Source organism: Chlorocebus sabaeus, chromosome 17 (assembly GCF_047675955.1).
Source record: "Chlorocebus sabaeus isolate Y175 chromosome 17, mChlSab1.0.hap1, whole genome shotgun sequence".
Lineage (NCBI taxonomy): Eukaryota > Metazoa > Chordata > Mammalia > Primates > Cercopithecidae > Chlorocebus > Chlorocebus sabaeus.
In genome coordinates, this window is record NC_132920.1 from 18,668,056 (window position 1) to 18,682,161 (window position 14,106).

Below are 14,106 nucleotides of genomic sequence, written 5' to 3' on the forward strand. Positions count from 1 at the left end.
CATGAGAAGATCAACCCCAAGACACATAATCATCAGATTCTCCAGGGTCAAAAGGAAGGAAAAAATGTGAAGAGCAGTGAGAGAGAAAGGCCAGGTCACCAACAAAGGAAAGCCCATCAGACTAACAACAGACCTCTCAGCAGAAACTATCCAAGCCAGAAGAGATTGGGGGCTAATATTCAACATTCTTAAAGAAGAGAATTTTCAACCAGAATTTCATATCCAGCCAAACTAAGCTCCATAAATGAAGGAGAAATAAAATTCTTTCCAGACAAGCAAATGCCGAGGGATTTTGTCACCACCAGGCCTGCCTTGCAAGAGCTTCTGAAGGAAGCACTAAATATGGAAAGGAAAAACCAGGCCAGCCACAGCAAAAACACACCAAAATGTAAAGACCAATGACACTATGAAGAAACTGCATGAACTAGTGTGCAAAATAACCAGATAGCATCATGATGACAGGATCAAATTTACACACAAAAATACTAACCTTAAATGTAAATGAGCTAAATGCCCCAATTAAAAGACAAGGACTGGCAAATTGGATAAAGAGTCACGACCCATTGGTGCGCTGTATTCAGGAGACCCATCTCATGTGCAAAGACACATATAGGATCAAAATAAAGGGATGGAGGAAAATCTACCAAGCAAATGGAAAGTGGAAAAACAAACAAACAAACAAACCAAAAAAAAACAGGGGCTGCAATCCTAGTCTCTGGAAAAACAGACTTTAAACCAACAAAGATCAAAAAAGACAGAACAGCATTACATAATGGTAAAGGGAACAATTAAACAAGAACAGCTAACTATTCTAAATATATACGCACCCAATACAAAAGTACCCAGATTCATAAAACAAGTTCTTAGAGAACCACAAAGAGACTTAGACTCCCACACAATAATAGTGGGAGATTTTAACACCCCACTCTCAATATTAGATCAGCAAGACAGAAAATTAACAAGGATATTCAGGACTTGAACTCAGCTCTGGGTCAAGTGGACCTAGTAGACATCTACAGAACTCTCCACCCCAAATCAACATTATATACATTTTTCTCAGTGCCACATGACACTTATTCTAAAATTGACCACGTAATTGGAAGTAAAACACTCCTCAACAAATGCAGAAGAACCGAAATAATAACAAACAGTCTCTCAGACCACAGTGTAATCAAATTAGAACTCAGGATTAAGAAACTCACTCAAAATCACACAATTGCATAGAAATTTAACAACCTGCTCCTCAATGACTCCTGGGTAAATAATGAGATTAAGGCAGAAATCAAGAAGTTCTTTGAAACCAATGAGAACAAAGAGACAACATACCAGAATCTCTGGGACACAGCTAAAGCAGTGTTAAGAGGGAAATTTATAGCACTAAATGCCCACATCAGAAAGCTAGTAAGATCTCAAATCAACACCCTAACATCACAGTTAAAAGAGCTACAGAGGCAAGAGCAAACTAATCCAAAAGGTAGCAGAAGATAAGAAATTACTAAGATCAGAGCAGAATTGAAGGAGATAGAGACACAAAAAACTAGGAGCTGATTTGTTGAAAAAACTTAGCAAAATAGGCCATTAGCTAGAGTAATAAAGAAGAAAAGAGAGAAGAATCAAATAGACACAATAAAAAATGATAAAGGAGATATCACCAGTGACCCCAAAGAAATAGAAACTACCATCAGAGAATGCTATAAACACTTCTATGCAAATAAACTAGAAAATCTAGAAGAAATGGATAAATTCCTGGACACATACAACCTCCCAAGACTAAACCAGGAAGAACTCAAATCCCTGAATAGATCAATAACAAGTTCTGAAATTGAGACAGTAATTAATAGCTTACCAACCAAAAAAAGCCCAGGGCTAGATGGATTCACAGCCAAATTCTACTAGAGGTACAAAGAGGAGCTGGTATTATTCATTCTGAAACTATTCCAAACAATTGAAAATGAGGGACTGCTTCATAACTCATTTTATGAAGCCAGCGTCATCCTGATATGAAAACCGGACAGAGACACAACAACAACCACAAAAAACTTCAGGCCAATATCCCTGATGAACATCGATGCAAAAGTCCTCAATAAAATACTGGCAAACCAAATCCAGCAGCACATCAAAATCTTATCCACCATGATCAAGTTGATGTCATCCCTGGGATGCAAGGCCGGTTCAACATTAGCAAATCAACAAATGTAATCCATTACATAAACAGAACCAAAGACAAAGCCACGTGACTATCTCAATAAATGCAGAAAAGGCCTTTGATAAAATTCAGTATCCCTTCATGCTAAAAACTCAGTAAACTAGGTATTGATTGAACATATCTCAAAATAATAAGAACTATTTATGACAAACCCACAGCCAATATCATATTGAATGGGCAAAAGCTGGAAGCATTCCCTTTGAAAACTGGTACAAGACAAGGATGCTCTGTCTTACCACTCCTATTCAACATAGTATTGGAAGTTCTGAACAGGTCTGTCATGCAAGAGAAAGAAATAAAAGGGTATTCAGATAGGAAGACAGAAAGTCAAATTGTCTCTGTTTGCAGATGACATGATTTTATATTTAGAAAAGTCCATCTTCTCAGCCCCAAAACTCCTTAAGCTGATAAACAACTTCAGCAAATTCTCAGGATACAAAATCAATGTGCAAAAATCACAAGTATCCCTTTACACCAACAATAGACAAGCAGAGAGCCAAATCATGAATGAACTCCCATTCACAATTGCTACAAAGAGAATAAAATACCTAAGAATACAGCTAACAAGAGATGTGAAGGACTTCTTCAAGGAGAACTACAAAAAACTGCTGAAGGAAGTAAGAGAGAACACAAACAAATGGAAAAACATTTCATCCTTATGGATAGGAAGAATCAATATCATGAAAATGGCCATACTGCTCAAATTTAATTTATAGATTAAATGCTGTTCCCATGAAACTATCATTGACATTTTTCACACAATTAGAAAAAAACTATTTTAAATTTCATTTGAAATCAAAGACCTCGTATAGCCTAGAGAATCCTAGGCAAAAGGAACAAAGCTGGAGGCATCACGCTACCTGACCTTGAACTATACTGCAAGGCTACAGTAACCAAAACAGCATGGTACTGGTAACAAAATAGACATATAGACCAATGGAACAGAACATAGACCTCAGAAATAACCCCACACATCTACAATCATCTGATCTTCAACAAACCTACAAAAACAAGCAATGAGGAAAGGATCTTCTATTCAATAAATGGTTTTTGGAAAACTGGCTAGCCATATGTAGAAAGCTGAAACTGGACCCCTTCCTTACATCTTATACAAAAATTAACTCAAGATGGATTAAAGACTTAAATGTAAAACTTCAAACCATAAAAACCCTACAAGAAAACCTAGGCAACAGCATCAGGGCATAGGCTTGGGCAAAGACTTCATGACGAAAATGCCAAAAGCAATTACAACACAAGCCAAAATTGACAAATGGGATCTAATTAAAATAAAGAGCTTCTTCACAGCAAAAGAAACTATCATCAGAGTGAACAGATAACCTACAGAATGGGAGAAAATTTTTGCAATGTACCCATTTGACAAAGGTTTTATGTCCAGAATTTTGCAAGGAACTTAAATTTACAAGAAACAAACAACTCCATCAAAAAATGGGCAAAGGATATGAACAGACACTTCTCAAAAGAAGACATTTACACAAACATATGAAAAGAGCCCAACATCACTGATAATTAGAGAAATGGAAATCAAAACCACAATGAGATACCATATCATGCCAGTCAGAATGGTGATTATTAAGAAGTCAAGAAACAGTAGATGCTGGTGAAGCTGTGGAGAAATAGGAATGCTTTTACACTGTTGTTGGGAATGTAAATTAGTTCAACCATTGTGGAAGACAGTGTGGGGATTCCTCAAGGATCCTGAATCAGAAATACCATTTGACCCAGCAATCCCATTACTGGGTATATACTCAGAGGAATATAAATCATTCTACTATAAAGACACATGCACTTATATGTTTATTGTGGCACTGTTTACAATAGCAAAGTCATGGATGCCCAGATGCCCACCAATGATAGAATGGATAAAGAAAATGTGGTACATATTCACTATAGAATACTACACAGACATAAGAAGGAATGAGATCATGTCCTTTGCAGGGACATGGGTGAAGCTGGAAGCCATCATCCTCAGCAAACAGAGGAACAGAAAACCAAACACCGCATGTTCTCACTCGTAAGTGGGAGTTGAGAAATGAGAACACATGGACCCAGTGAGGGGAACAACACACACCAGGGCCGGGGGTGATGTGGGATGGGGGAAGTGGGGAGGGAACTTAGAGGATGAGTCAATAGGTGCAGCAAACCATCATGGCACACGTATACCTATGTAACAAACCTGCATGTTCTGCACATGGGTCCTGGAACTTAAAGTAAAATAGAAAAAAAAATACAATAAAAAAGTTTTCTTAAATTCTTTTCACAAAGCAAAAAATGTTATAGAAACCTCAATGTATAAGTCTCTTGCGTGTCATATTGGTCTTGAAGAGACTCTCAAAATACTGCCCAATTGCTTTTTTCAAGATTAGTGTTTCCAGAACCTTAATTAGGAATTTTGCTTATCGATTTTATGATTCTTAGGAAAGGAATGTATTTTCCAGTTGAGAGGAAAAGTGTCTTATAGCCGGTAGCTCAGCTGTACTAGGGAAGGTATTGTTATCTTGCCCAAAGCAAACGTCTAGGTCCGTCTTTGTGTCTTGAGGATGGATAGCCAATCACTGGAAGCCAGGAAAGCAGAGGTAAGACAAGCTACATTCAGCTTTTTCCAACCCTGGAAATTGGTCAGCCCAGCCCAAGCATATTGTTGGTGTTTTATTAAAAGGGTTGATTTGGGGAATGTTGTGCTTGCCATGCAATGTCATGCCTCAAAGCCTTGGTTTCCAGCCTTTATTTATATGCTTAATTGTTGCTATGGAAATTCAATATTTAAAGAGGTAATTATTGCTGATCTTGTTGCATGTGTCCATTTCTGATGTCCAGCTGTTAGCTCTTTAGCTCCAGTCTAGCAGATTAATTACTGCTATTGATTACTTTGAGCTTCTCTCTTCACACCTGCAGTCTGTGTAATTAGCTGGTGGCCTCCTCTGAAAATTAGGAGCAGTTTCATTCTGGCACTTTGCCATTTCCCAGCCATGTGCACTGCACTGATGAACAAAAGCAAATCTATTTTAAATAGAGATATCTGGGTAATGAACTCTTTGTGTTTTTGAACTATCCGTGGATAATTCAAATTACCCTCTGTTAGCAAATATTGTACCTCATTTGATGACTATCTGCAAAGAAAAAAATTCCAAAACACTGGTTTTTATTCCCATTTCCACCTTGCTGAAATTTGCTCCTGTGTGTGGTTTAAAAAAAATCAAAACAACTTTCTAATGCTGCTGCTGAGAGTATTGGGGTACTGAAATAGGCTTCCTAATGGAGCCCTGTGGAAGCAGCTGAGTTTGCACTCTGAGTATTGCAAACATCCAGGTATTAATGTGCATCCCTTCGTTAGATTCACACTCCTAGTTTGAGAGACAAATCGCCATTCTTGGGAGTCACTGATATGCATTGGGAATAAAAAAGTTTCCGATTAACAATAATTGAGTCAGAGACATGAGAGAGATGTTTGAAGAGGCTTTACATTTTTCTTCCCAACTTTATTCCAGTTAGTAAGATTTTTTTTCCCCTCCTGGCTCATTGGAAACTGAATCTGGCAATGCCAAACATTCAAATCTAGAGTTCTGTGTCTGATGTCCTGTTATCATACTTTCTCATCTGTCATGTGTTACTGCTTAAACACTCAGGAAATACAAGTTGGTGGTGGAACTGGGAGTGGACTTCCCAAGTAATGATATGCAATGATTACTAACATGGCCAGCTGTTCCTTTCCATGCTGACAGGGTCCCACTAATGTTCCCTTTAGCTATTTAACTTGTGTTGAGTTATTATCCTAAGGGTTATTGCTTATTGTAGAAAAAAATAAAGTGTTTTCCTCCTGCCCATGGCATGCATCTGCCAGCTTTCATTTGAAGCTTTAAGTGGGTAAGTATGTCCCAAAGCCCACTCAGCACATGGAAGGAAAAAAGTTCAGACCGTTACCACTTGTCAGAATGATAAAATTGTCATTCCACTACAACAAGCACAAATGCGTTTTGTTGGATCACAGCAACGTGGGAATGTTCGATCAGCTCCAAGACAGCCTCCACGGAAGCAAAGAAACAGGACCTCCTGAGGTTCCAGGCAATCAGGTGGGCGATGGTATGCGGCAGAAAAGAGTAGAGAGAGAAGGGGCACTCACTCATCAACTCAATGAAGCTTTGGGGCATCTAATCGGGAGGCTGAACACCGGCCCTCAGACCAGAAGGTCCCCAGCTGGAATCTCATCATTTCCACTGCTTCCAGATTAAAATTTAAATTGTGTGCTGCCATTTGGAGGCCTTCTGGGCAGGGTCTCACAGAGTCACCAGTTATTAGGAATGCCTCCTATTATCACAACCCTAAAAGCTATTTGAACAGCAGCCTAATGTGATTGTGATTTCCAAGGACCATTTGCTGTTATTGCAGCTCTGCTCGGATGTGAGTGGGAGCAACTAACCAAAGTTGCCTTCTCATAGTACCAGAGAGGAGAATCAGAGGCACCAGAGAAAGATTTAAATGGCCATAAATGTAAATTCATCCCAAGTAAACCATCTTTTGTTCCCCCCATTTGGGCAAGGTCATCTCTCTTTCTGGCAAACAGCAATACTCTTTCCTGTGCAAGAGTGTAAACTTTAGAAATTCATACTAATTATAATTTCAACTCCATTGGAAATATGAAAATTATGAAAGCATAGTTTTAAAGAGGTACTACAGTAAAATATGAAGCAATAGTTTTGCATAATATTCCATCCTTACGGGTGGTAGGGATTTATACATGTATATAGTTTCTCTTTGAAGTCACTGCAAAAATTAAACACACCAACCTTATGAATATATGAGGCTGTGCACAGTATATGCGGTATAATGTCAGACATGTCACAGATCTCTGATGTATGGAGTTACTTCAGTTATTGGTTTTTCACCACCACCAGAAGAGAAATACAAAGTATCTAGTTTAGTTTTTTAAACCTGATTTTTAAAACCAACTAAGTTTTTTATTTTGTTTTTTTTGGGACAGAGTTTTGCTCTTGTTGCTCAGGCTGGAGTACAATGATGTGATCTCGGCTCATCACAACCTCTGCCTCCCAGGTTCAAGCAATTCTCCTGCCTCAGCCTCCCAAGTAACTGGGATTACAGGTGCCCACCACTACACCCAGCTAATTTTTTGTATTTTTAGTAGAGACAGGATTTCACCATGTTGGCCGAGCTGGTCTCGAACTCCTGACCTCACGATTCGCCTGCCTCGGCCTCCCAAAGTGCTGGGATTACAGGCATGAGCCACTGCGCCTGGCCAAAACCAGATAAGTTTTTAAAAACATGATGAAGCATACGTGTGTGTGTGTATGTGTGTGTATGTTCAAAGTTACTGGGTGTATATAACCTGTACTCCATTATACCACCATAGGCTGTAATAAAAAGTTACCTGAAATTAGAATTGAGAAATTATCTGGTGAATAATAAAAATAGTGCAGCATATAGGTATGAAGTACATATTATGTGCAAGATATTGTGCTAAGTGCTTTGAATAAATCATCTATTTTAATCCTCACAGCAAATTATCTGGATTTTACAGAGGAGGGAGGACATTGACAATTAGAGGTTGCATAGCCTGACCATGGTTACCTCTAGTAAGTGACTTTTTTTTTTTTTCTTCTAAGCCAGACTTATGTCTACTTCTGGTCATTTTATTCCAGTTTTTTAGCCTTGATGATGTTTTGTACAGTCTTGATTCATTTATGTGAATTGTGTAATATTTTAATGAAATATCCATTCATAGATGTGGTGTCTTTGGGCCTAATATTATATAAGCCTTAGTCTAAAACTTAGTTTTTTCCTTAATTTATTTTTACTTAGTGCAAGTAGTTGCATAAGGATTTCCAAGGTCCTGTTATCTTGTCTGTGAAGAAAGAGTTCATTTAACCAAATGGGGAGAGAGCAGAACTGGGCACTTGTGCCACTGTTGCTTCACCAGGGTCAGGAAGAACACTCAGTGACTGTCATCAGTTCTCCCGCGGGGAAGCCTTTTTGCTGGAAGAATACAGATTATTATTGATTCCATTACTGGAAATGCAGGAAAATCTTCTTCCCCCACAGCCTTGCTGCTGTTTCTTTCTTGGTGCATACACTTATTTCTGTTTCACTTGGATGCTTGAAAAATTTATTCCAAGAAAACAACCGAATAATGTCTCTCTATATTTGTGTATAACACATATGTACAATATGTTTTACTTTTCTACATATATATGGAAAAGTAAAATCATTTTATATGTAAGTATATATAAAAATATATTTACGTATATCTGTGTGCATTGCTGTTCCATACACCATGGGCACATAAGTGCGTGCACAACACACATACACACAATTGCAGTTCCATGCAGTGTTTCTAAGATGTCTTCTGGCAAGAGCTTTTGAAAGAATAAAGGGCAGAGCCTCCTCGGTGTCAGTACATGTGTAAATATCTTCAGAGTCTATGAAAACATCTTCAGTTTTTCAATCATAGATTGTTTGGAGGGCAGTTTTATGATCTGTAGTACACATTAGATAGCCTTCAAGGAATTCTTCTGCAAAAACAGAGGAAGTCAGAATATTTTGATCTTATTTTTTCCTTTTCTATGTCTAAAAATGTCCCATCTCCAGAATCAACTCTTGCCCTAATGAGCTGAAACTACATTAGCGAATCCTAGGCAGATAAATGGACTCAAACCTTCGTTTGATGATCCTACTGAAGACATTCAATTAATTCTGTTTTGCTACAAGCTAATTTATGACTTTGTATTTATTCAAAAAATGTTGAACATACAAAGCAGTGGGAGACAAAGTAATGAATTATTCTACCTTCCTTCATGCGCTCTCCTGTGTTCACTACAGTAAGGGAGGAAGAGAAACAGGAAAGAAATGCTTTTGATGTAAGATATATGGGTATTTTCTTGTCATACGAGGCAGCCTTTCACTGATATAAACACATATACAAACCCTGTAGGAGATGCTAATTAATACAGCAAATGTTATTTTATTAATTGCTGTTACAATTTTCTTTATTTACCCTGTAAATAGTTTTTTTCTCCTTTCTTTCTTCCTTTCTTGATTCTTTCATTTTTTTTCCTTCCTTCCTTCTTCCCTCCCTATCTTCCTTCCTTCTTCCCTCTTTCCGTCCCTCCTGTTTCCTTCTTCCCTCCCTCCCTGCCTCCCTCTCTGTCTTTGTTCCTTTTCTTTGTGATAAGACTCGGTTTAACATAGTCATAAAACTTACTTGCTTTATGGTGGATCATGAGTGGCAGCTTAATACAACTGTGATATATTAGCAGATACTATGATCCACTTTTCTGAGGCAAAGCTTAATAATTGATTTGTATAATGTGAGAGAGAAGAAAAATCTGAGCGCTTTAAAGTAATTTACAGCCCCATGCCATACTCGGTGTGTTTTTAATGAGCTTCTCTAGATCTACAGGCAGTGAAAGTTTTCTCTGCTGATGTACAGGGCAACTTGTCAAGACATCCTGCAGGGAAGTGTGTTCAAAGAAGGTCAGCCAGGGAATGGAACTGCATGAGGCGATGCTGTGGTACATAATTGACTTCCTGTTTCTCTGGAAAGTGATAGAAGGTGAGGTTGAGAGGAAGCTGCCCCTTCTCAATTCCCTCTCCCTCTTTCTCAGTTTATGAAAACTGCTTTTCTTATCTCCCCTTCTACTATTTATCTTTCCTCTTTGCATTCTGCAACCTAAAACTCTAATTGCAACCCACGTTGCTTTTGTTGCTGAATTAAGAATATGACATATTTCTTATAAATGACCCCATATTTCCAGACTGCTTTGTTTTAGAAAGCTCATATTTTTCATCTGTTTTTCTGAGGGCAAGCAAAAATCATGTTCCTCTCCCCAGCATGACAGGCAACGTTATTGTGTGAGATGAGTTAATCTTGCTATGCTGCAAAAGAGAGTCATATTCTTCGGGACTCTTTGCTGTGACATTTTTTGCTGTCTCTGGTCCTGTACTCTGGAGGACTATCTCCACCTATCTTGACAGACTCCTCCTCACCCTATAATCAATGACCATGCACAAAATATACATTTGTCAAAGACTTTCTGCTTATATCAATATTTCTGCTTATACCAGTTGGAAAAATAAGTGCTTAAAATGAACATATTTCAGTCAATTTAAAATAAACTTTGTCTTCATGGTATGAAAGAAATTGTAGAGTACATTTCTTTTGTTGCATTTTTAAAATGTAGTCCTAAGTATCTATTATGTTAGACAGCATTCTGTGAAACACCTGCTTTCCTCTCTCCCGAGAAGTTCAGAAAGTGAACTTGGATAGAATCAGTCATAAAATCAATTGCCAACAGGGTGATATAGGACCTTGACAATGCTGGTAAAAAGTACAGGCAAGTAAAGATAATGCACAAGGATAGCCAAGGAACTGATTTTCCTCCCCTTTACTCTTTGGTGTATGGAGAAGGCTTCCAACGTTCTCTTGCCTGGCTCTGTTGATAGAGGGGCTGTGTGGTGTTCTTGCTGGTCTGGCTTTCTTTTGCATTTTCTTGTTAGGACTTCTGGAATAGAGAGCTTTCCCCGGTTGTTCAGAGGAGGACAGAAACCAAACATTCTTTCAGAGCTATCCAAGGTGAAAGTGGTATGGAAGAACAAGAACCTCGGTGCTCAGCATGAATCTGTCCTGTCTCACATTGAAGCTTGCCATGGGAACTGAGTCTCCTATCATACTCCTGGTTTTCCAGTTGATGAAAGAGGAAGTGAATGAGGGGTGCTTCTGATGAGGTCTTAGAAGTCATCAAGACATCAAGGAAGATGTATCTCAACTTTTGGCTCAACATTCCTGATTATCTGGATGTTTAAAACATTGGACGTTTGAAAGATTACTTTATAAAGAAAATGGTGACAAGGGAAAATAAAACATTTTTTCCCCTAGAGATTCCCTAAGGGATGTGCACATGGCTCTGTTCCTCCAGGCTGGATTGCTCTGTGGTCAGTAGAGATAGCATGAGATGGAATGGCAGATGCAGTGCATCCAGATACTAGGAGGAGCTAGGACACTGGCATCATTTATCTGTATCTCACTTCCTCATTTTACCCTTCCATAATCACAATGAAAAACTAAGTACTCACATTTAAGTGCCGTCTTAGAACTTGGCCAAATTAGAGAAAATAAATTTCCCATCTAGGAACCAAGACATTAAATTGCTAATACCAGATGAGGCAAACTTTCATGGGCTTCTCTATTGGGTAAGTTGTTATGGATCCCTGACTGGCATTCTTCGGCACAGTTGCATTTCATGTGAATCAAGCTTTGATGTCTGTGCTACTCTACAAGTGTATTCAAACTGCTGTTCCTTGCGTAACTCTCTCAAGTCCCACTTTTTGAACCCTGTACTCTGGAGACACTGTTTTGCCTGTTAAGTTGAATAATCAAGATGGACTTTTCTGACTTTCTAGATTCACCTTATATGCTGTTTGATCTTTATTACTTGCAATAGGAAGCCATACTTTATTTTACCATTTAAAATGTAGCCATAGGAATAGATCATATTTTAGTCCTGATGTTAGTCTAGACTTCTCCACAGAGACAGTATTTTTTCTTCATGGGAACTCCTGCAAATTTTCACAGTTATATTTTTATGCATAATTTTAAAACCCCAAACTTTGAGTTAATGGCTATTCCAGTTATTTCTAGTAAGGAAGATAATGATTATAGTTATAAATTATAGGACTGAAAAAAAGTTCGTTTTAAGGTGAAACCTTGGATGTTATGTGAGTTCTAAAGTGACCTGTTTAAGACTTGGTCTTCAAACTGATGTGTCTAAATTTAGTATTATAGTAAACTAGCTATTCTAAAACATGGTTGGGGAATGGATATTTGAGTTAAACAAATCTTGGGCTCTAGAAAGGGCCATGTAGCACAAATGGCATAATTTTGTGTAGAAGAAAATAACATATACTTCGTTCTAAATCTATATTAAAAATAATTTAAACCTTTTATTTATAAAACTTTTATGGAATTTTGCAATGCTTAACAGTTATTAGGCACAATAATTACTATATTGAATTATAGGCAACGTGTGTGGAATATATATTGAAAGACTTGGGTATTGCTCTATTTAAATAGTTGGGTATTTGCACAAGGCAGTGATGTATAGTGAGAGCCCTTCTTCTTTCCTTCCTTCCCTCCCTTCCTCCTTCCCTCCCTCCTTCCTTCCTTCCTTCCTTCCTTCCTTCCTTCCTTCCTTCCTTCCTTCCTTCCTCCCTTCCTACCTGCATCTTCCTCCCTCCCTTTCTTCCTTCCTCTGTCCCTCTCCTCCCATACCTTATCCCACTTTTCCCTTCCCTCCCCTCCCTTACCCTCCCGTTCCCTTCCCTTTCTTTCCCTTGCCTTCCCTTTCCTTCTCTCCTCCATTCCTTTCAGAAATATCCACCAAATGCCCTCTCTGAGCCAAGCATTATGTTGTGGAGATACACAATTAAGACATGTAAGTCAATTACTATCTGCTTTGTCTCTTAAACCTAGAACATAAAAAGTTAATTCTTGATTCCTTCCTTTTTTTTTTTTTTTTTTTTTTTTGCTCAGCTTTTATAGCCGTCAGAATGCTTGTTGACTGTACCTCCAAAATATATAACCTGGATCTGTTACACCAAATCAACTGCCGTACCTACCCACCTTAGGGCCATGCCATCATCACTTTCACCTCATCTATTACAATTGTCACCTAGCTGGTCTCCTGGCATACACGGTTACCTTCCTTATCATTTATCTTCTAGGAGCCACAGTGATGTTTAAAAAGATAAATCCTATCATGTTGTCTCCCCGCTGTTTGTAACCCTCTGGTAACTTCCAATGCTTTGTATTTCATGATGAGTTCCTAATTCTTTCCTTTGTCCTTACATGGTGTGACTCCTTCCTACCTCCCTGATCTCTTGCTGGTGACTCCCTCTCTCGCACACTACTCTCCAGTGATACTCATGCACTCTTTGATCTTCAGAAAGCTTGTGCCTGCCTCAGAGTCATTGCCCTTGATTTTTCCTCTGTCCAGAGTGATCTTTTCCTCATTGCTATGGCAGATTTCATTTCTTCATTCACGCCTTAGCTCAGATGCTAGCTTTCTATAGAGACCTCCCATCACTTGGCTCCCCTCTTCATCACTGTCTGTCACATTGCCTTACTTTATTACTCTCATGACACTACTGCTAACCAAAGTTACTTTATTAATTTATTTGTTTGCACAGTTATTATTTATGTTTCTCACTAGAATGCAGTCTGTATGACAGCTGGTCATTTTCTGTTTTGTTCATGACTGCATCCTTATTCATGACTGTATCCCCAATGCTGAGAACCAGAGTTTAGCATATTCAAGCAGCTGGTTTCTTATTTTTCTTTCATAAATTTGATGAAGGCTGATGGCTTCTGTTTAAAAACTTATATTAGTACTTTTACAAAATTTAAGTCTAATATAACAAGGATGTATCAGTCTGCTTGGGCTGCCATAACAAAATGTCACAGACTGGGAGGCTAGAAGTTCAATGTCAAGGTGCTGTTAGGGTTGATTCTTCATGAGGCATCTCTTTCTGGCTTGTAGACAATTGCCTTCTCCCTTTGTTTTCATGTGACTTCTCTTCTCTGTGCATACTCAGGATTGCGGGGGCGGGCGGGTGGGGGGGGGAGAGAGAGAGAGAGAGAGAGAGAGAGAGAGAGATGGATCTATCTCATATCTCTTTCTCTTCTTACAAGAACACTAATCCTATGGGATTGGGGCCCCTTCCTTATGACCTTCTTTAACCTCAGTTACCTCCTAAAGGTCCTGTCTCCAAACACAATCACATTGGGGGTTAGGACTTCAAAATATAAATTGGGAGATGAGGACACAATTCAGTGCGTAACAAAGGGTGAGGAGAAAAGTCCTTTTATTTTGGTT

The 14,106-nt window shown here is 38.5% G+C and overlaps 1 long non-coding RNA gene across 13 annotated transcripts in view; it reads left to right on the forward strand.

The window, feature by feature from the left end:
• The window catches only part of LOC119626796 (uncharacterized), a 201,514-nt gene that overhangs the window by 113,969 nt on the left and 73,439 nt on the right, over positions 1 to 14,106 (forward strand). Inside the window, exons 1-2 of one of the 13 annotated variants that reach the window (XR_012089059.1) lie at positions 5,580 to 7,812; positions 9,666 to 9,788. The exons of 11 other annotated variants lie outside the window; for them this stretch is intronic. This is a non-coding gene — a long non-coding RNA (uncharacterized lncRNA). Of the gene's footprint in view, positions 1 to 5,579; positions 7,813 to 9,665; positions 9,789 to 14,106 lie in introns of those variants that run through there. One more of the 13 variants, XR_012089060.1, reaches the window with a different exon arrangement.